This window comes from Leucopleurus acutus, assembly GCF_964270905.1.
Source record: "Leucopleurus acutus genome assembly, chromosome: 2".
In the NCBI taxonomy this organism is placed as follows: Eukaryota; Metazoa; Chordata; class Mammalia; order Artiodactyla; family Delphinidae; genus Leucopleurus; species Leucopleurus acutus.
In genome coordinates, this window is record NC_139143.1 from 100,882,436 (window position 1) to 100,899,187 (window position 16,752).

Here is a 16,752-nt window from a genome sequence, read left to right on the forward strand (position 1 = left end):
CCACGGTCATATGTAAAATAATATCCTTTTTCAATATCTCAGTTAAAAGAAATAAAATTATAATACAGGAATAAAAAATAAAGAAAAATTTAAATAGGAAACTCATCTATAATGCTGTATTTCCAATAAAAGAGTAAGGTAAATTTGATAAAGATGATTAACCACCATACAGAATTGTACAAAATCTTACCATTAATCTGTGTAGTTCCCAACTCTGCAACCATTCTCACTACTGACTTGGGTAACACTGTCTGCAAAGTATTTCTCTGTAATTTATCAATGTTCTTATTTTTCTCTCTCTATTTCTTTCTGTTCTTCTAGAGGAAGGATCTATATCATAGTTTACTTATGTCCAGTATTATATCAAAGTATTCCTCAAGGGTTTCAGGACTTTCCTACATGTTTTTCTAGTTACTTACAGAGGAACTCAGAGAAATTTGTCCCACCAAGGGGATCTATAAGTGTTCAAAATGTAGATGACTTGCCGGTGTCCTCAGAAACTTGAGAGCATTGCAAAACTGATATTTTGGCTTTGTTACAGTTCTTTGCTTCACAGGACATAAGGCCTCACCGAACAAATTTCAATATTGCTCAACTGAAGTCTGATATTTACAGCATCTATTGTCAGTTGTAGGCCACAGAGTTTTACAATCTACAAGTCAGCTCACTGTGCAAATAACGTACTACCAAAAAACCCCCAAACAAACAAACAAAAAACAAAACTTTAAAAGTTAAAAAAAAAAAGAAAACCAAAAAATGCACAATTTATTTGGGGTACTAGTACAATATTGTAAACAGTGCGTTCCAGTTTCTGAAGGGAAAACAAAACCTCTGATGGAACAACTATGTGCTAATTATCTAGATCTTTTGGTTTGGCCCTAAAATCTTAAGAGGCTTTATAAAAATTGAAGTATAGTTGATTTACAATATTATATTAGTTTCAGGTATAAAACAGAGTGATTCAAAATTTTTATAGATTATACTCCATTTAAAGTTATTACAAAATATTGTCTATATTCCTTGTGCTGTACGATATATCCTTGCAGCTTATTTATTTTATTCATAGTATTTTGTATCACTGGGTGTGGTGGCCTGAGCCTGTAATCCCACCTACTCGGGAGGCTAAGGCAGGAGGATTGCTTGAGCCCAGGAGTTCTGGGCTGTAGTGTACTATGCCTATGAGGTGACTGCACAAAGTTTGGCATCAATATGGTGACCTCCCGGGAGTGGGGGACCACAAGGTTGCCTTAAAGAGGGGTGAACAGGCCCAGGTCAGAAATGGAGCAGGTCAAAACTCCCGTGCTGATCATAGCATTTTGTACCTCATAATATCCTACCCATATTTTGTCCCTCCTCACTTCACTCTACCCACTGGTAACCATTACTTTGTTCTCTATATCTGTGAGTCTATTTCAGTTTTCTTATATTCATTTGTTTTATTTTTTAGATTCCACATACAATTGATAACATACAGTATTTGTCATTCTCTGACTCATTTCACTAAGCATAATACTCTCCAGGTATTACATATATATATCTCACATTTTCTTATTCGTCCATGATGGACACTTAGGTTGCTTCCACATTTTGGTTATTATAAATAATGCTGCTATGAACATTGGGGTGCATGCATCTTTTCAAATCAGTGTTTTCATTTTCTGCAGATATATATACCCAGGAATGGAATTGCTGAATTATATAGTAGTTCCATTTTTAGTTTTTGAGGAACCTCCATATTGTATTGCATAGTGGCTGTACCATTTTTACATTCCCACCAACAGTCTACTAGTGTTCCATTTTCTCCACATCTTCACAAATATTTGTTATTTGTGGTCTTTTTGATGATAGCTATTCTGACGTGTGAGGTGATATCTCATGGCAGTTTTGATTTGCATTTTTCTGATGATTTGGCGATGTTAAGCATCTTTTCACATGTCTATTGGCCATTAGTATGTCATCTTTGGAAAACTGTTCAGATCTTCTGCTCATTTTTTAATCAGTTTGTTTGTTTTTCTTATATTGACTTGTGTGAGCTGTTTATCTATTTGGATATTAATCCCTTATCATATTATTTGCAAATATTTTCTCCCATTCAGGTGGTTATCTTTTTATTTCGTTGATGGTTTCCTTTGCTGTGCAAAAGGCTTTAAGTTTAATTAGGTCCCATTTGCTTATTTATGCTTTTGTTTCCTTTGTCTTAGGAGACAGGTCCAAAAAAAATATTGTTAACGATTTATGTCAAAGAGTGTTCTGCCTATGTTGTCTTCTAGGAGTTTTATGGTTTCCCATTTTACACTTAGCTCTTTGATCCATTTTGAGTTTATTTTTGTATATGGTGTGAGGAACTGTGTTAAACTCATTCTTTTACATGTAGCTGTCCAGTTTTCCCAGCACTACTTATTGAAGATACTATATTTTCCCCACTGTATATTCCTGCCTCCTCTGTCAAAGATTAATTGACCATACAGGCGTGGGTTTATTTCTGGGCTCTTTAGTCTGTTCCAATGATCTATGTGTCTGTTTTGTGCCAGTACCATACTGTTTTGGTAACTGTAGCTTTGTAGTTTAGCCCAAAGTCAGGTAGCATGTTACCTACAGCTTTGTTATTTTTTCTCAAGACTGCTTTGACAATCCAGGGTCTTTCGTGGTTCCATATAAATTTTAGGATTATTTGTTCTAGTTCTGTAAAAAATATCAAGGGTACTTTGATAGGAATTACATTAAATCTGTAGACTGCTTTAGGTAGCAGGCACATTTTAACAATAACTCTTCCAATCCAAGAACACAGGGTATCTTTCCATTTTTCTGTATCATTTTCAAATTCCTTCACCAGTGTTTTATAGTTTTCAGAGTATAGGACTTTCACCTGCTCAGTTAAGTTTATTCCTAGGTAATTTTTTTTCTTTTTGAGGCAGTTTTAACTGGGATTGTCTTCTTGCTTTCTCTTTCTGATATTTCATTATTAATGTATAGAAAAGCAACAGATTTCTGTACGTTAATTTTGTAACCTGCAACTTTACTGAATTCGTTTATTATTTCTAATAGTTTTTTTGGTGGGGACTTTAGGGTTTTCTATACATATTATCATGCAATCTGCAAACGGTGACAGTTTTACTTCTCTTCCCTTCTGGGTGTTTTATTTCTTTTTCTTACCTGATTGCTGTGAGTAGGACTTCCAATACTATGTTAAATAGAAGTGGCAAGAAAGGGCATCCTTGTCTTGTTCCTGACTTTAAAAGAAACGTTTTCAACTTTTCACCACTGAGTATGATTTTAGTTGTGGATTTGTCATAAATGGCCTTTATTATGTTGAGATATGTTCCCTCTATACCCACTATAATGAGAGTTTTCATCACGAATTAATGCTGAATTTTGTCAAATGCTTTTCATGCTTTTATTGAGAAGACCATGTGACTTTTATCCTTCACTTTAGTGAGGTGTATCACATTCACTGATTTGAGGATGAAGAGGCTTTTTTATAAGTGAAATTGGTTACAGCTTTTCTCCCACTTTAAAAAATTGGAGCAAATTAGAGAATTTTTTTACCTCAACAAACCTACTATAGCTCATGCAAAGTGCGTAGCTGATTTGTCAGAGTTAAAGCTTTATAATTGCCTGCTCAGATATCAGTATTTCATATTAGAGTCACAGAGGTCAGAATGATGAAGTTTCTAAAGACCCTCAACAGATAAGATGATGCCTACTGCCACTGGAGAAGGCCAGCTGCTTTACTCAGTCCACAAATTCAAATGCTACTCTTTTGGAGAGATAATCTCACAGACACAACCAGAAATCATGTTTAACTAGATATCTGGTCATTCCTTAGCCCAGTCACATTGACACATAAAATTAACCATCAAAGTAAAAAACAAAAACAACAACAAAATCTGGATTCATGCTTCTCATATAAAGCCAGAATCTCAAGAACACTAAACTATGGTTCTTACCAAGGACTTGAAACTTAAGTAGTCTAGAATAAGTGATATTTTTACTGAAGTCAAATGAAAGTAGCTCTTCTAGCAAATTTATCACTATTCTCATAGACTGCTTTGCTCTCCTATTAACAGTAGGGTTATTTCAACTACTTTAAGAGGCACATTTTACTAGAAAACAAACATGTTATTTGTTACATTATTTTTTCTTTCTGTACTCCCAGTTTTATGGGTTGAATTATGTTCCTCAAATATTCATATGATGATGTACACCAATATCCTAGAATGGCATCATAACTGGAAACAGGGTGTTGCCAATGTAATTAGTTAATATGAGGTCGTGTTGGAGTAGGATGGGCTCCTAATCCAGTATGACTGGTATCTATATATGTAGCTGTCCGGATTTCCCAGCACCACTTATTGAAGAGACTATCTTTTCCCCGTTGTACATTTTTGCCTCCTTTATCAAAGATGAATTGACCATAAGGTGTCTATATAAAGAAGGGAAGTATGGAAACAGATACAAACACAAGGAAAATGCCACATAGAGATGAAGGCAGAGATCATAATGATGCTTCTATAAGCCAAGGAACAACAAAGACTGCCAACAGAATGCCAGATGATATGTGTGAGGGATCAGAGTATCTCTCACTTCCTTCAGAAGGACCCAACCCTGCTAACATTTTAATCTTGGACTTCCAAGCCTGCAGAACTGTGAAACAATAAATTTCTTTTTTAAGCCACCTAATATATGGTACTTTGTTACAGCAGCCTTAGCAAACTAATATACTCAGTAATGGTTCTTACAATCTCATTTCCTATCACCTTTAAATTGTATTCCCAGTATAAATAGGGTCTGGATATATAACTCTTAACAATCTGATTATTGACAAAGTAAAAGTGGGACCATCTCCATTAGTAATTTTTTTTTTTTTTTTTTTTTTTTTTGTGGTACGCGGGCCTCTCACTGCTGTGGCCTCTCCCGTCACGGAGCACAGGCTCCGGACGCGCAGGCTCAGCGGCCATGGCTCACGGGCCCAGCCGCTCCGCAGCACGTGGGATCTTCCCGGACCGGGGCACGAACCCACGTCCCCTGCCTCGGCAGGCAGACTCCCAACCACTGCGCCACCAGGGAAGCCCATCCATTAGTAATTTTTGATAGCAACAAAGTAAAAGTAATTAGCATGTGTCCAGGTACTCAAGCCCTAAATTTGACACAAAAAAATTTGATGTCTTTTGGAAGGATGATGTAGAAAGGAAAAACATCTGATTAACACACAAATAGAAATTGGACGTTTATAGATAAAGACTGCAAAAAACAGGTCCAATGTCACTCAGTTAACCTTGGGATGCAAATTATCTCCAATCCCAATATTGATGGATAAACAAAGGTGAATGCTATTTAGTTGGCTGTTATAATAGTATAAGTATTGATTTAGACCCAATGCTAAAAACAAAAACAAAAACAACCCAAAAGCCCATAGGGTTGTCCTCAAGACTTAGAATGTACATAAACACCAGAAGTTCAACCTGTACATTTCAATAAGTGCTTCATAATAAGACTTTAAATATTAGATGGTGGCCTTGGATATCATTGCATTTCACATCTGGGAAATAGTAAAACTGTTGGAAAAGATAGGACAATTACTAAAAAAGACTAAATTGAAATATTAATGTGATGACAGTTGTGATTGACACTCAAAATGTACTGGGTCTTGCAAGGGAAACTTCTAGTTAAAAATTTAGACTTTCAGGTTCCAGAGTTGAGCTATTCCTTAAGTTTGGATGAGATGGGACTTCATAAGGAACCACCAAATGATATTTCTATAGTTAACCATTTGAAAATGCAAGCAATAAGGATAACACAATTGGTAAATTAATGTATGGCTAAAAAATATTTGTAAATTGCTAATTAGGAAACTAATTTCACCATTCACCATTGGTATGATACATTCAAAGGTTAATCCCTCAAAGAAAATAAAAGTACTGACTTTTAAAAATTCAATAATTCTGTTATTTGTCGTTCTGAAAAATGCTTTGCTTTGTATTTTACTGTGTATTTGCTGGGTATTTATCAATAGACTGCTGTAACCTGCCCAGAGAAAGACACTGACAAAAATGAAAATCATTAGAAATTGCAGTGTTACTATTTTATAGTAACACAGAGAGGAGACTGTAAAGGCAGATGCAAATTGCTAACTTTAGAACTTCAGAAGATAAGAATTGCATCTTTCCCAATTTCTGCGTAAAAGTAGGAGCCTAATTTGAGTGGGAGCCTCTCTTCAAGTTGCAAAATCACCTTTTGACATAAAGAAATGAGAAGTTTTTCGGTTTTTTTTTTAGATAAAGTCAAGAAGCTAACATAGATGGTCATACCAATCACCAAGTGAATTTAAGATGAACTATGCATGACAAATGATATTGTCAAGTTCTCTTATTTGAAGATTAGTTATTGTTTATCTTGAGAGCATGTATGTAATGGGTTGTGTCTGCTTGGCTATATAAAGGGAAAGATTTCTTTCTGTCTTTGCGATCTCTTAGTGGGTTGCCTTTGATTTAACAACTCACAGAACTTTATATTATAGGACATTCATTTAAGTATGCAGCCAATGAAGTAACATTTTAAAGAATGATGTGGGGTATAGAAATTAGTATTGAATTTTTAATTCGTGATCTGATTTTACCTTTCTGTTTATCTTCATCTACTACTGCTCTTGGTCACAGTCCACTTGGTTTTCATACCACACTTCCAACTGCCTCTAAAAGTTTCAGCTATTGATTCTCTCAGTCTTTTGTTATGCCTGTGTCCTCTGGGGGCAACACTCAGTCAGGATAATCTGATTTCAGCCTCTTCTGCACAGTTCCTTTAATGAAAAATATTTTTAAGATAAAGTAGGATTGATATTGAAATTATTGGAAGATCCACATGTGATGGAAAAGGTTGTTTGTCTACAGAACGTCACAATATATAATCAATATACATAAATTTGGAATATTGTCACCATTTCTAGGTAGAATATCTGAACATAGCTTTTGAAATGAAATCTGAGCCACGTATTATCTCCCACCATTCTGAGATGTTGAACATGGTGACCACTAATGTCCACCAAACTAAGTAGAGACGCTGGTCAGTGAGGTCCCTTCTGCTGCTGCTTTTGGGGAAGCTCTATTACCAATCTGACACTTCCTTACTTCCATCAAATGCCTTTTCTTTCTTTCTTTCTTTATTTTTTTTTAACATTTTTGACCCCAACCAGACCTGGTTAACTTGTTCCAGATCCAGACTTAACAACTGTGAACCCTCCATTATTTCTTTGAAGGCAGGCACATAGTAAGTCCTTAATATTTGTTAAATAACTACAAAGAAAGAAAAGAGGGAAGGAGAGGGTATGATGGAAAAGGGAAAGCAAGGGATGGAGGATCTTTGGGCAAGACCTTACAATAGACTGTACCAAAACTACAAATGAGGAGTATTCCATGTCTTCAAGATCTTTTTTATATATTTTCCATAAGTATGGGAAAATTATGAATTTATTCAATGACAATCTATACTTTAACTTCAAATTAAAACATAGATACAATATATAAAATATATTTCAGACATAATTTAAATTAACTAATAATATTTCCATGAATAAACTAGCATTTGTAAGGTTTTTATATGGAAGACTTGGGATAAAGAGTGCCAAAAGTGATGGCCTAGAAATTTTACTTTAAAAATTCCACTTAATTAAGATATTTATATATATTTTTAAAAGATCATGCTTCATCTCCAAAGTATTTGATGTTTGGATTGACTCAAGCAGCCTTTTGGAAATCTTTTTTTAAATCAAACTTGTCATTCTACTAAGTTATTGTAAGTATTAATACAGATAATTTGTGTTTTAATTTGTCATAACAAACAGATTAAAGTTCTTTTTGTAGATATTTCTCCCATTTTTAAATAATTATATAAAATAAAGATAAAACTTTGAGCATTAAATTGATGTGACTGCTCAATTAAAATACATGAAATATGAACTACTTTAGGCAACTGGTTCTTGATAATTTGGCACCAGAATAAATTAAAAACTATTTGTTGGCTGATTTGGAGATTCATTCAATTTTTTATCTTCTGTGAATCCTACTTTTTATGTTGTTATGATTAATGAACAGAATTTATTATATGATGTTTTATAATATACATATAATGCTTAATATAACAGTCCCAAAGCCTTCAATATTTTCTGTTCTAGACTATTCGAATTCTCTATTATTTCATTCTGCCAAAAAAAATGTTAATGTATACTTCCCATTTCAATAATTAATGGGTAAGTTAATAAAAATTATCAAGAAAAATACCTTGTCCTCCAAGGAATTCATAAATTAGTTCATGTAAAAACTAGTTATTTATCTGAGAAGTAACGTAGCATGATAGTTAAGAGCTTAAATTCTGGACTTAGACAACCCAGGCTCAACACTGTTTTGTGTTATACCATGGTGGGCAGGATCAACTCCCCATCCCGAACTGGCTCAGATGTCAAGACTGATGATGCCACAATCACCCACAACCAAAAATGTATAATGTTTTATAACTCATGTTATGAGGCTTTCTCAGGAGAGGAAGAGAGCATCCAAGCCTGTCTTAAACGTCTTGAGCTAAAGGAGCTTTGGTTTTTATTGTGGTCAGGGGCTGTGGCTGGGGTGAGGATTCCAATGTGTGGACAGAGGTTTATGCTTCAACCTCCCTCCCTCTGTTGTCAAGAGAAAGCACCTGTGCTTTCTTACTAACTTGTCCAGATGTGGAGCAAGAGGGGATGAGAGAGGTTTGGGGCCTGAATGATATCAGCAATCAGCACAAAAATGGAGTCAGACTCTTAATCACAAAAACCTAACTCCATTACTTCCTAGCTGCAGGACTGTGGGTAAATTACTTTACTCGCTATAATAGCAAACCCTTCCTCATAGATTTGTTTCACTTACTTCATAATAAAATGGGGATATATGAGTTTTTACCACATAGTTATTGTGGGGATTAAATGGGTATATGAATATATATATATAATTTCATTTTCCTTAGAAACATTTCTGGCCTGTAGAATGATCTCAGAACTGATTTTCCTTCTTATGAAACCATTATGTGCTAGGCCCTTTGTGCTAAGCAGTTAACTATGTCCATTTAACTGCCATCACAAGCTCACACTGTTACCGGTGGAAAGCTAAAAATGACTAGAATTAGTGCCATAAATTAGAGAAAGGGACAGTTTTGATTTAGAGAAGGGAAAGCTTAATTATAATCATGGAGCCGCTAAAATGTGAGGTCCACTTTGAAGGCTGAGTAGTGCTTTCACAGGGAGGGAAATAGAGAAAACTATTTTTCAGACAGAAGGAATAGCATAAACAAAAACACTGAGGTATGAGAAGTGTAAGGAATGGAATGGAATGAAAACTAGAGTGCAGGCTTTGTGGGGAGGACTGGATATCCACAGTATAGCCAGTGACCTGTGAAAGAATTCTATTAAATTGCCAAATTGTGCACTATACATTATAAAATCTATAGGAGATTTCAAAAATAGAAGTGAATGCAAATGGAAACAACTGAAGAACCACTCATAAACATGATACAATTTAATATCTAAGTTCATGGAATTTCCCTAGATCAAAAAAGTCAGTCAAGTACATTCCACATAATAGTAAACACAAAGACAATATATGTCTGGGGCTGGAAAAGACCTTCTTGACCTAGTCAGAAAGTATATGTGGGGAGACTGTGATGAATAAATTTGGTGAAAACTATGGTAAAATATTTCCAACATACATCAAAGTGTGGAAAGCTTTAGGATGATGGCACATAACAGATTGAAAGATATGGAAAAGTTCTGCCTATGAATGTGGTCAGAAAGTCAGTTGTCCATAGACAAAAAGTCTACTGTCCACTCTATTTTAGTAACAGTTTTTTCTTCTTAGTTTACAGTAGTAAAAAAAAGAAATGAGGTCCTAGATTTCATAAAACCTATGATCTAACAATGAAGACAGAAAATAAATGAATAAAGAGATAGGACAATTTCAGCTGTAAATATTATGAAGTAAACAAAACAGGACGAATTATGGAAAGTGAGTTGGGAAATGTGGGGAATTTTAGAAAAGCTCTCCTGGAAATATGATATGAAACTTCAATGACAAGACAAGGTCAGTTATGCAAAGATCTAGGGAAGAATATTCAGATACAACATGGTTATGGGGGAAAACAGTATGAGGTGAGGTGGTCTTCAATTAGTGCATGAGAAACTATAATAAAATAAGAATGTGTAAATAGAATACTCCTTTAGAGGAGAAACAAATTGGATTGCATAACTGGATAACTAGATATAGGAATGAAGAAGAAATAATATGCAATTAAGATACCAAAAAGAGAAAGCGGAAAAGATCTAATAATAATTGAGTGTCTGTGTGCTTTAATATACATTTTCCAAATAAGCTTTATAGTAACAATTCAAGCCACATGATAGAACTCCTGTAACGTATGTGAAAACAGTGGTTTTGAGCTATTATGGGCTTTCTCAAAGTCACTTTGTCAAAATTTGAAACAGGATCTCCTAAATTCAAAGCCCATGCTGTTGGCATTTTACCTTGTTCTCTCTTCATAAGTTTAAGTGACGTCTGGCGGTACCATTGGCACAGAGAGGACATTTAGAAAAGAAAGTTCATATACTTTCAAAATGGGTTTTATTATAGATATCTATGTGGAATTATTTACCAGGCATTCAGTGGAATAACAAATAAGGAGAGGCCCAAGGCTATCTTGACTCTAATAAATTCTATAAAGGAGAGAGTTGGGAAGAAAAAAAAAAACAAAAGAGGGCTTTGGTAATGCTTTTCCTAGTCAGTTTATGGGTGGGCCTGAAAAAAAATATTGGATTTGATAAAAGCTTTATAAATTCTTTAAACTCATTTACCATTTGATTTCCAACCATGAATATTTCAGTATTTTCTGAATGAATGGCATTTTACTAGAAAAACCTCAATGCCAGATTTGCTGAGGAAAACTGATACCTTATTTGACTGCTAAACACTCTTATAAAAGTTCTACTGGGGTAATCAATTTCAAAGCAAAAATCTAATTAGCTGTAGAACTTTGGTTTAATTTAATACTAGTTCTAGGAAGTGAGACCAGATAATACTTAACTGATATTTAGAGTGGAAATATTTGCAAAAACAGGATGATTTAAATAAGTAAGTTTGAGTAATTCATGAAGAGAAAAATACAATGAAAGAACCTACAATATCATCAGGGAAGGATATCTGATTTTTTTGATACACAAACTTATTCAGAGTAATTTACATGGAAGAAAAAACAATGAAGGACTGGAGAACCCTGGGAAGACTGTGGAATAGGAAGCACCAGGAATCCATTTCCTCACCTAGACAACAACTGCACTGGCAGAATCTACTGACCTCGTTATTTCGGAGCTCTGGAGTCGATTAAGCCTTGCAACTTCCAAGAGAAGCCTTGGAAGGTAAATTGGGTTAACTTCGGTCAATTACATTAGCTGGGCAGTTGCCACCCATTCCCCACCCCCCAGCCCCATGGCAGGGATCCATGCACATATTCCTAGAGCAGCTTGTAGATTTCAGGATCCAAGGCAAGCAATAAGAACCCTATTCTCCAAATATCAGGGATGTGTGTTCTGATCAATGATTACTGCTTCTAATCATGGAGGTGCAGACAGAGGAGGGTAGGCCTTGCTCCACTCCTCCTCCATTGTTGCAAGCCCCTCCCTCTTAGGGTGAAGAAACTTCTAGGGATTCTAGGGCAGAGCCTTATTATTTCTGTCTTCATTTTTCACTCCCCAGAGATTAAATACTAGGGCATTCAAAATCAACTGCATATAAAGGGGAAACTAAAAAGTCACTGATATACCCAAGAATAGGTACAGGATCAAACTAAACTAGAGAAGACCTTTAATTTACACCTCAGGCTTATCCTCAGCATAAAGACAGCCTACAATGATCAAAAACAAAAAATAACAAGAACCAAAAACAGCAAACCCTGGGGGATGGAGGAGAATTTGATTACCACATTATTAGATTAAAAATGTCCAGTGTTCAACAGAAAATCACATGATCACAAGGCACACATAGAAAGGGAAAAGTATGGCCCATTCAAAGGAAAAAAAAAAAGCAACAGAAACTATCTCTGAGAAAAACTGGATGAAATATCAATTAGACAGTTTTTAAAACAACAGCTTAGAGATGCACAAAGAACTAAAGGAAAATGTGAAGAATGTTAAAAAAATGATATATGAACAAAATTAAAACATTAATAAAATAAAGAAAACCTAAAAAGAAATCAAAAAGAAATTACAGAGTTGAAAAGTACAATAACTGAAATGAAAAATTTACTAAAAGAATTCAAAGGCAGATTTAACCAGGCAGAATGAACCAGTGAATTTGAAGACCCACAATGAGAAGATAGAAAGGGGGAGAGATATTATTTGAAGAAGTAATGGCTGAAATATACTAGGTTTTATGAAACATATTAATATAAACATCCAACAACTCAGTAACTTCCAAACAGGATGAACTTAAAGAGATCCATCTCAAAACACCCTTATAACCAAACTGCTGAAAGACAAAGACAAAGAAAGAACCTTGAAAGGAGAAAAAGAGAAGTAACTCATCACACATAAAGCACCTCAATAAGATTCTCAGCAGATTTCTCATCAGAAACATTGGAGGCCATAAGGCAGTGGGCTGATATATTTATTCAAAGTGTTTTTAAAAAAACACTGTCAATCAAGAATACTATACCTGGCAAAACTTTTCTTCAAAAGTGAGGGAGAGGGGAGGAGCTAGAAGATGGTGGAAGAGTAAGGCACGGAGATAACCTTCCTCCCCACAAATACATCAGAAATACTTCTACACGTGGAACAACTCCTACAGAACACCTACTGAACGCTAGAAGAAGACTTCAGACCTCCCAAAAGGCAAGAAACTCCCCACATACCTGGGTAGGGCAAAAGAAAAAAGAAAAAACAGAGACAAAAGAATAAGGAAGGGACCTGCAACAGTGGGAGGGAGCTGTGAAGGAGGAAAGGTTTCCACACACTAGGAATGCCCTTCGTGGGCAGACACTGGGTGGCGGAGGGGGGAAGCTTTGGAGCCACAGAGGATAGCGCATCAACAGGGGTGTGGAGGGCAAAGTGGAGAGATACCCACACAGAGGATTGGTGCTAACCAGCACTCATCAGCCCGAGAGGCTTGTCTGCTCACTCACTGGGGCGAGCGGAGGCTGGGAGCTGAGGCTCAGGCTTCAGTTGTATTGCAGGGAGAGGACTAGGGTTGGCTGCATAAACACAGCCTGAAGGGGCTACTGCACCCCAGCTAGCCCGGGAAAAAGTCTGGAGCTGCCAAAGAGACAAGAGACTTTTTCTTGCTTCTTTGTTTCCTGGTGCACGAGGAGAGGGTATTAGGAGCGCTGCCTAAATGAGCTCCAGAGACAGGCGCAGGCCGCGGCTATCAGCGTGGACCCCAGAGATGGACATGAGATGCTAAGACTGTTTCTGCAGCCACCAAGAAGCCTGTGTGCAAGCACAGGTCACTATCCACACCTCCCCTTCCAGGAGCCTGTGCATCCCACCACTGCCAGGGTCCCGTGATCCAGGCACAACTTCCCCGGGAGAATACACGGTGCCTCAGGCTGGTGCAACGTCACGCAGGTCTCTGCCACCACAGGCTCTCCCTGCATTCCATACCCCATCCTCCCCCTGGCCTGAGTGAGCCAGAGTGCCCAAATCAGCTGCTCCTTTAACCCTGTCCTGTCTGAGTGAAGAACACATGCCCTCAGGCGACCTACATGCAGAGGCGGGTCCAAATCCAAAGCTGAATCCCAGGAGCTGTGTGAACAAAGTAGAAAAAGGGAAATTTCTCCCAGCACCCTCAGGAGCAGTGGATTAACTCTCCACAATCAACTTGATGTACCCTGCATCTGTGGAATTCCTGAATAGACAACGAATCACCCCAAACTGAAGAGGTGGACTTTGGGAGCAATGATATATATTTTTTTTTTACCATTTTTCTCTTTTTGGAGTGTGTATGTGTATGCTTCTTTGTGTGATTTTGTCTGTATAGCTTTGCTTTTACCATTTGTCCTAGGGTTCTGTCTGTCCGTTTTTTTTTTTAAATACTTAAAAAAAATTTTCTTAATAATTATTTTTTATCTTAATAACTTTATTTTATTTTACTTTATTTTATTTTATCTTTTTCTTTCTTTCTTTTTTTTCGCCCTTTTATTCTGAGCCATGTGGAGGACAGGTTCTTGGTGCTCCAGCCAGGTGTCAAGGCTGTGCAACTGAGGTGGGAGAGCAAAGTTCAGGACACTGGTCCACAAGAGACCATCCAGCTCCACATAATATCAAATGGGGAAAGTCTCCCAGTGAACTCCATCTCAACGCCAAGACCCATCTCCACTCAATGACCAGCAAGCTACAGTGATGGACACCCTAGGCCAAACAACTAGCAAGACAGGAACACAACCCCATGCATCAGCACAGAGGCTGCCTAAAATCACAATAAGGCCACAGACACCCCAAAACACACCACCAGACGTGGACCTGCCCACCAGAAAGATAAGATCCAGCTTCATCCACCAGAACACAGGCACTAGGCCCCTCCACCAGGAAGCCTACACAATCCACTGAACCAACCTTAGCCACTGGGGACAGACACCAAAAACAATGGATACTACGAACCTGCAGCCTGCAAAAAGGAGACCTCAAACACGGTAAGTTAAGCAAAATGAGAAGACAGAAAAACATACCACAGATGAAGGAGCAAGATAAAAACCCAACAGACCTAACAAATGAAGGGGAAATAGGCAGTCTACCTGAAAAAGAATTCAGAATAATGACAGTAAAGATGATCCAAAATCGTGGAAATAAAACGGAGAGAATACAAGAAACGTTTAACAAGGACACAGAAGAACTAAAGAGCAAATAAACAGTGATGAACAACAAAATAAATGAAATTAAAAATTCTCTAGAAGGGATCAATAGCAGAATAACTGAGGCAGAAAAACGGGTAAGTGACCTGGAGGATAAAATAGTGGAAATAACTACTGCAGAGCAGAATGAAGATAAAAGAATGAAAAGAATTGAAGACAGTCTCAGAACCTCTGGGACAACATTAAACACATCAGCATTCAAATTACAGGGGTCAGAGAAAGAGAAAGGGACTGAGAAAATATTTGAAGAGATTATAGTTGAAAACTTCCCTAATATGGGAAAGGAAATAGTTAATCAAGTCCAGGAAGCACAGAGAGTCCCATACAGCATAAATCCAAGGAGAAACACGACAACACACATATTAATCAAACTATCAAAAATTAAATACAAAGAACAAATATTAAATGCAGCAAGGAAAAATCAACAAATAACACATAAGGAAATCCCCATAAACTTAACAGCTGATCCTTCAGCAGAAACTATGAAAGCCAGAAGGGAGTGGCAGGACATATTTAAAGTGATGAAGGAGAAAAACGTACAACCAAGATTACTCTACCCAGCAAGGATCTCATTCAGATTTGACGGAGAAATTAAAACCTTTACAGAGAAGCAAAAGCTAAGAGAATTCAGCACCACCAAACCAGCTTTACAACAAATGCTAAAGGAACTTCTCTAGACAGGAAACACAAGAGAAGGAAAAGACCTACAGTAACAAACCCAACCCAATTAAGAAAATGGTAATAGGAACATACATATCAATAATTACCTTAAATGTAAATGAATTAAATGCTCCAACCAAAAGACATAGATTTGCTGAATGGATACAAAGACCCATATATACAAGAGACCCACTTCAGACCTAGGGACACATACAGATTGAAAGTGAGGGGATGGAAAAAGATATTCCATGCAAATGGAAATCAAAAGAAAGCTGCAGTAGCAATTCACTTATCAGACAAAATAGACTTTAAAACAAAGACTATTACAAGAGACAAAGAAGGACACTACATAATGATCAAAGGATGAATCCAAGGAGAAGATATAACAGTTGTAAATATATATGCACCCAACATAGGAGCACCTCAATACACAAGGCAAATGCTAACAGCCATAAAAGGGGAAATTGACAGTAACATAATCATAGTAGGGGACTTTAACACCCCACTTTGACCAATGAACACACCATCCAAAATGAAAATAAATAAGGAAACAGAAGCTTTAAATGATACATTAAACAAGATGGACTTAATTCATATTTATAGGACATTCCATCCAAAAACAACAGAATATACTTTCTTCTCAAGTGCTCATGGAACATTCTCCAGGATAGATCATATCTTGGGTCACAAATCAAGCCTTGGTAAATTTAAGAAAATTGAAATGGTATCAAGTATCCTTTCTGACCACAATGCTATGAGACTAGATGTCAAGTACAGGAAAAAATCTGTAAGAAATACAAACACATGGAGGCTAAATAACACACTACTTAATAACCAAGAGATCACTGAAGAAATCAAAGAGGAAATCATAAAATACCTAGAAACAAATGACAATGAAAACACGACAACCCAAAACCTACAGGATGCAGCAAAATCAGTTCTAACAGGGACATTTATAGCAATACAATCCTACCTTAAGAAACAAGAAAGATCTTAAATAAAAAACCTAGCCTTACACCTAAAGCAATTAGAGAAAGAAGGACAAAAAAAAAAACAAAGTTAGCATAAGGAAAGAAATCATGGAGATCAGATCACAAATAAATGAAAAAGAAATGAAGGAAACAATAGCAAAGATCAATAAAACTAAAAGGTGGTTCTTTGAGAAGTTATACAACATTG